The following is a 7,017-nucleotide window of genomic DNA, read 5'->3' as shown; positions in this document are numbered from 1 at the left end:
TATCATTGTCATTGTTATTGTCATTGAAGACCAGAAGGGCGTACCGTGAGATCATTCATGACGTCGCGTGAAAGCTGCTCCCTGTTTCTTGTTGTAGTGCCCATGTTGCTTGTTTATCTTTAACTTTCCTACTGCCTTTTATGTTTGTGGGTTTCAGAACTGTCTTTTGTAGCTGTAGTCATTTATCTGCTGAACTGCTTCTCTCAGTGAGTTGTTGTATGACATATTGGGTTTCGTTTGAGTAATGGAGCCGGGGAGAGGCCAACCTATTATTGTAAAAAGAATGAATGAAAAATGCGTGGAGGGTGTTTTGGCTCTCAGGTGCATTTGTTCCGAATAGTAAATTAAAAATTATGTTTGTAAAAAATAATTAAAATCTGTTTTTTAAGATGTTCGTGTTAGTGACGCAAACATGCTTGATAATTTTCATGAGAAACGGAGCAGCATCGTTTCATCGGTGAAAAAAAAACAAATTTGGGTGTAACATTTGATGTTCAATTTTTTTCGCAGGCCAAAATGCTTAACCATTTTACGCAGCCATAATTTTTTTTTGCGCAGGACAAATTTGGGTAGCATTGTGAATATATAAACACATCAAATTTTAGTTGATTTTTTTTGACATTTCAAAAATCATTTTTCGCACAGTGGGAGCGGAATCGGATTTCCAAAAAAGTGTTGAGTATCGAGCGAATCGATATAGCTCCGGGGATTGCGGCCGTGGAGCACTCCCGGACGGACCTGGCCATCTGGGCCGGCACGGCCCGACCCGCGCTTAAACAACGTAGCTGGCACGAAACGGCCCACGACGGCACGTGACGTGCCGGTCACGCGTGCTACTGGGTCGGCTCTCCTCACATAGCAGTGCCCCGAACCCCCCGACCGAATCCATCGCCCCCGAATCCTAAACCCTAGAACACACACAGCACACGAACGTTGCAAAGGCTCTCTCTTCCCGTCCTCTCTCAAAACTGCCTACAGAAGAGGGCAGGGCGAGATCCAGGAGTTCCTCTGTCCCCGTCGGCAAGACCGGTGGTCTCCTTCACCTCCGGTGGCCATTATGGCTGCCGGAGGGGTGGGAGATCCCGGATCTGATGCCTGGCGGTGTATATAGTCCTAGATTTTCTAGGTTTGGTGTCCTTTGCACCGGCGTCATGGCGGAGGAGGCGTCGGTGTGCGGAATAAAGTGGCCATGTCTCCTTCTTCGCTCGCCCGGCGTCGTTCTTGGCACTAGCGAGGAGCTGGGGTCCTTTTGGTCTCGCGGATCTGAGTGTTTACGATCCTGCGAGTTGGTCGTCGTCGTCATCGGTCACCGCTGGGCTCTTTGGTGTGGCGAGACGGCGAGGGGGGTCGAGGATTCTGACCCATGGCGTTCGCGGCTTTGGCCCTGTGGAGCGGTGGTTGGGGCTTGTCCGCTTCTTCGGCTCCATGGGAAGATGCTTCTGGCGCTTCTTTTGTTGTGGATGCGGGAGGTGGCTACGACAAGGATGAAGGACTGGAGGTTGTTCATCGGCGATTGGTCTTTGAACCTGCTTCAGCGAAGCTGGCCGATGCGGATCCGGTGCGGCATGGGGCGTTGCTCCGGCCGCCTGGGCTTTTCAGCTCTGCTCAAGATCTCGCCTCTCGCGGCGGGCTACGATTGTGCGGCTCACAAAGCTTACAAGCGATGGTGCTTCTCCGGATCTAAAGGGGTTGCTCGCTTTTCTTCTCTCTCCGGCGGCGACGACGGCGAGATGGGGGTAGCAGCGGCTGTGTGGTTGAGTTGGATTTGGTGTTCTTCCGTATCCTGCGTGGATGTACTCGTATCTACTGTATGTCTCCTTGTAATGTTTTCCTTAACATAATATAATCACGAGTATTTCCCTCAAAAAAAAGAATCCTAAACCCTAGAGCTGAACAGCGGCTCCGCCACCTCTCGCCTCCGCTCCGCCGCTCGCTCGCCGTTGCCTGCGCTCCGCCGCTCGCTCGCCGTCGCCTGCGCTCCGCCGCTCCCTCGCCCTCGCCCTCGCCCTCGCCTGCGCTCCGCCGCTCACCTGCGGGTACGGTGCCCCCAAACTCCGTGGAAGATGGCGCTAGCAATCTTGATGGAAGTCATTGATGCGCGCGCGCGGGAGCTGGGGATCGACCTCGACTCCGTCGACGTCGACTCCATCACCCTCCCGCCCGGCGAGGACTTCGACATCCTCAGGTATCATCCATCATCTTCCCAGCCCCGCCACCTCCTTCCCACAAGCAGCCAAAGTAGGTAGGAGTCGCGTGTTTGTTGACTTTGTGATTCATGTTGCCGTTCGATCATTGTAGCGACGACGAGGATTTACTTCAGAATGAAGACATTCCAGAGCTCGAGATAGGTTTTGCAAACATTATTGTGGTGGACAATCTGCCGGTTGTTCCCCGAGAGAAGTACGAGAAGCTGGAGAATGTTTTGCGAAAGATATATGGTCAGCTTGGCGTGAAAGGAAGGTGGGCTTTGGATGCCTACGGACCCAGAGACCAAGAAGACCCAGGGCTACTGCTTCATTGAGTTCAATACTCCGCAGGTATGTTGCTTCTTGTAAGTTATGTTTATTTATACATACATATCTGCATGATGGAATGAGGCAATGGCTTGATTCTGTTACCTTTGCAAGTCATGTGCATTCCTACGATGAAAAAGGTCATCCCTATTCCATTTGAACTCTCTATCCTGTTTAACTTTTGTATGTGGATCGGAAGAAGATAATCAGCTGAGTGGAAACATGCATGGAAACACCTTTGTTTTGGTAGAGTTTGTTCTATTGCTTATTGTTGGGATTTTTCTGTAGCAAGACTTTGTACTTTTAGTTTTACTGGATTATTGCTAGTATGTGATAGTGTTCTATTGTTATGACCAACAACAACAACAAAGCCTTTAGTCCCAAACAAGTTGGGGTAGGCTAGAGGTGAAACCCATAAAATCTCGCAACCAACTCATGGCTCTGGCACATGGATAGCAAGCTTCCACGCACCCCTGTCCATAGCTAGCTCTTTGGTGATACTTTTGGGTTTCATCTCCATAAGAGTGGCTGAGTTTTTACGTTGGCTCGCCAAGCCTATCACAACCCTCCTCCTTTACCCGGGCTTGGGACCGGCTATGTTGAGACAACATAGGCGGAGTTGTTCTATTGTTATGACCAAATTAATTAAATGCCCATCCGAATTTAACTCCACTTTTGCTTTCATAAATTGTTTTGCATTCTGTTATCATGACCCTCTTGGTTGATTGAAAGAGACTTATTTGACAGTGTGTCAGGAAGCTGAGTTTGCTATGGAAAAAACACGTGGCTACAAACTGGACAAATCTCACATATTTGCTGTTAATATGTTTGATGACTTTGAGAAGTACATGAAAGTTCCTGATGAGTGGGCGCCTGCTGAAATCAAGTCATACACTCCTGGAGTGCATACTCTCTACCACCCAGCACACACACACATGTTTGTTTCTTTAAATTACTAGAGGTTTTATGTAACTTGACTGTTATATATGTGTGTTGCAGGAAAATCTTCTGAAGTTGCTGACTGATGATAAGGCCAGAGATCAGTTCGTGATACGTGCTGGTACGTTCACGGAAGTGTACTGGAATGACGCTAGACGGGCAATGCCTGAGCTTGTGTACCAGAAGCAGGTGCTTCATTTTTTAATTTAACTTTTGCCTTTTCTTAACAGACCTTTTGCTTTTTAGTTTTATTGGAAAATGGAAACTAAAGGTCATGGAGGCCTATTCCTATATCCTATAAGGAGAACTAATTTTCATGCATATCCTATATCCTTCTTCTTTGACAGTACTGGACGGATAGCTATATTCAATGGTCCCCTCTTGGAACACACTTGGCGACCGTGCATAGGCAGGGCGCGCAGGTGTGGGGTGGTGATGACAAATTTGTTCGTCTAATGCGCTTTGCTCATCCACAGGTACTGGTTTGTGCTAACAGTAAATATATGCAATATGCATTGTCCTTTTAGCTGACAGCTACCTGTCACAGTTGAAACTCATCGATTTCTCTCCCGGTGAGAAATATTTGATCACTTACAGCAGCCATGAGCCCAGCAACCCCAGAGATACACATGTAAGTGAATGTGACAAGACTTCTTTCTGTTCATATCTTGTCTCCTATCTGACTTGCAATGTTATACTTGTAGAGGGTTGTACTAAATATCTTTGATGTACGAACTGGAAAAGTAATGTGGGAGTTCAAGGGAAGTGCTGATGATTTCACTACTGGTGGAAATATGGGTGTCTCTGGTGTTTCATGGCCTATCTTCAGGTGAACCCACTACTTTTGTACTTCGAAGTGAATGCACAACTTATTAGGTTGTCATGGTTTGATGCTTAGTATGTTTTTATTTATGTGTTTTTTGAAGGTGGGGTGGTGGAAGAGATGATAAGTATTTTGCTAGGCTTGGAAAGAATGTTATATCTGTCTATGATACCGAGACGTTCGCTCTTATTGATAAGAAGTCCTTGAAGGTAGAAAATGTGGTTGACTTCAGTTGGTCTCCCACTGATCCTATCATATCACTCTTTGTGCCTGAATTGGGTGGTGGAAATCAGCCTGCCAGGGTAAGTACAAATTGCTACAGCTACCTCTTTTAAGATGTTTATTCAGTTAGCATCGAATGCTAAAATATGTGTTTTGTGTTGAAAGGTCAGTCTTGTGCCAATTCCGGGTAAAGAGGAGATTCGGCAGAAAAACCTTTTCAGTGTTAGCGACTGCAAAATGTACTGGCAAAACAATGGAGAATATCTGGCTCTCCAGGTAGATAGGTACACAAAAACAAAGAAGAGCATTTACACTGGGTTCGAGCTGTTCAGAATCAAGGAATGAGACATCCCAATTGAGGTCTTTGAATTGGACAACAAGAATGACAAGATAATTGCCTTTGCATGGGAGCCTAAAGGTCGCCGCTTTGCTGTTATTCATGGTGATGGGCCTAAGCCTGATATAAGTTTCTACATCATGAAAGCAGTCAACAATAATGTTAGTCGTGTGTCCAAGCTCACCACACTCAAGGGCAAGCAGTCCAATGCATTGTTCTGGTCTCCTGCTGGCCGTTTCATTGTTCTGGCAGGGCTGATGGGTTTCAATGGCCAGCTGGAGTTCTTCAACGTTGATGATCTTGAGCCCATGGCGACAGGAGAACATTTTATGGCGACTGACATCATGTGGGATCCTACTGGAAGGTGAGCTTATCGCTTAATTGAAAATTTTCTTCTCGTCGCTATCTGGTGATATTTACAAAACAAGTGTTACAGCAATATAATAAACATATACTGAATAGGTTACAGGAATTATCACACCCTGAACACTACGAACATAGAGGCTCAGCTGAAATTTGTAATTGTCTTCATCTGTTAAAACAACACTCGCCCTCAAATTGCATGGACTTAGTAGTTGAAATTAACAAATAGTAATAATAGTGTGTTTCATTTACCATGGATTGATTTCCTTGTTATTCAGTCGAAGCAAAATGTGTTTTTGGTTTACCACGGAGGAACTAAGATGGTTTTGTAACTTGCTTGTTCAGATATCTCGCAACTGCAGTTACCTCGGTTCATGAGATGGAAAATGGTTTCCAAATCTGGTCCTTCAATGGCAAGCAAATTTACAACGTCTCAAAGGATCACTTCTATCAGGTAGAGCTTCCATCCATCATCCTTTGTTGTTTGAATCAACGCATGGCTGCATCCCTCTTCAGTACTAATGTCTTGCCCTTTGCACGATATGGTACAGTTCCAATGGCGCCCAAGGCCACCGTCGCTACTTACTCCCGAGAAGGAGGAGGACATCTCAAAGAACCTCAAGCGGTACAGCAAGAAGTACGAACACGAGGATCAGGACGTGCACCACCTTTTGGACGAGGAGGAGCGCAAGAGACGGATGCGGCTTCAAGAGGTGTGGGAAGCATGGGTCGCCAAGTGGAAGCAGCTGCACGAGGAGGAGCGAGCATTCAGGATGCAGCTCAGAGGCGCGGAGGACAGCGACAAGGAAGAAGAGGCTGAATACAAGGAGATTGAGGCGGAGGAGCTGGTTGATGTCACAGAAAAAACCGTTGCCTTTGACCTGGATCAGGAGTGAAAGCTGCTGAGTGTTCGTTTCCTGCCTGTCGTGTGAATTGCTGTCGTTTTGCCTTAGACCAAGCTCGTAGTTTGTTAATCTTTCTAGTAGTGCACTTATAATAAATTCATCGATTTTTGTGGGCTAGCTGTACTGGAATCACTTCTCTATTATCGTCGGATTTTGCACATCAGACAGACAGGGAGAGATGAAAATAATCAAACGGTTAAGCAACCAAGCACCCCAATGTTTGAATCATAACACAATGCTGAAATGCTAATTTAATCCTTAAACCAGTTAAATACAACAGCATTTTTAGATACAATATCTATAACTGAGAAAAAAAATAATGGATTGCGGTTGTCTCTAAAAATCTTCACTGCTGTCACTAATTTTTAGTTTTTGATTTGGCTTGTACTTCAAATTTAATTTGACGAAATAAAATACCATGCCCGTTAAAGACTAATAATGCATCACCAATTGTTATCAATTGTCTGCGGACAGCCGGCGTGGGTGGAGCAGTGGAGGCCCTCCAACCATTATCATCAAATTTCCAACCCATTTGAAACGAACCGAACGCAGCTAAACAGATGAAATTTAACAAAGTTTGAAATATTTACAACCAAACAAATGAAATTTAACAAGTTCAAACTAAACTGAAATTAAAAGCTAACTAAACTAGGCCAGGTATCGGAAGGTGACTTCCTAGGCATGGCCAACGACATCTCCGTCGTCATCCGCGCTAGTCGTTGTTATCTTGCCCGGCCATCGCCGCGCGTTCGTGGTGTAGATGCTCTGTTGCATCCTCCACTCCTTTGCGTCGCTTGTCTTCGGCGACTCGGATGAAGAGGCGCAGTCGGACTACGCCGGACCCACCTTTGAGGAGCTGGTCATTGAGCCGACGTCAACAGCGGGCGTCCAACTACTCGGTGGTTTTGGACCGGT

General features: G+C 46.1%; 1 pseudogene across 1 annotated transcript; it reads left to right on the top strand.

Annotated features, from left to right (window-relative positions):
- The first annotated feature begins 855 nt into the window (after nt 1–855).
- On the top strand, nt 856–6,219 carry LOC123137992 (eukaryotic translation initiation factor 3 subunit B-like; annotated as a pseudogene). Its single transcript, XR_006468731.1, has 12 exons — nt 856–1,808; nt 1,898–2,185; nt 2,299–2,537; nt 3,269–3,415; nt 3,513–3,641; nt 3,800–3,928; nt 4,000–4,083; nt 4,157–4,281; nt 4,379–4,577; nt 4,663–5,198; nt 5,543–5,651; nt 5,749–6,219. The product of XR_006468731.1 is annotated as a eukaryotic translation initiation factor 3 subunit B-like (transcript).
- The last annotated feature ends 798 nt before the right edge of the window (nt 6,220–7,017 follow it).

This window comes from Triticum aestivum, chromosome 6B (genome assembly GCF_018294505.1).
Source record: "Triticum aestivum cultivar Chinese Spring chromosome 6B, IWGSC CS RefSeq v2.1, whole genome shotgun sequence".
NCBI lineage: Eukaryota > Viridiplantae > Streptophyta > Magnoliopsida > Poales > Poaceae > Triticum > Triticum aestivum.
The sequence above is the reverse complement of the archived record's forward strand: the minus strand, read 5'-3'. Positions and strand labels throughout refer to the sequence as shown.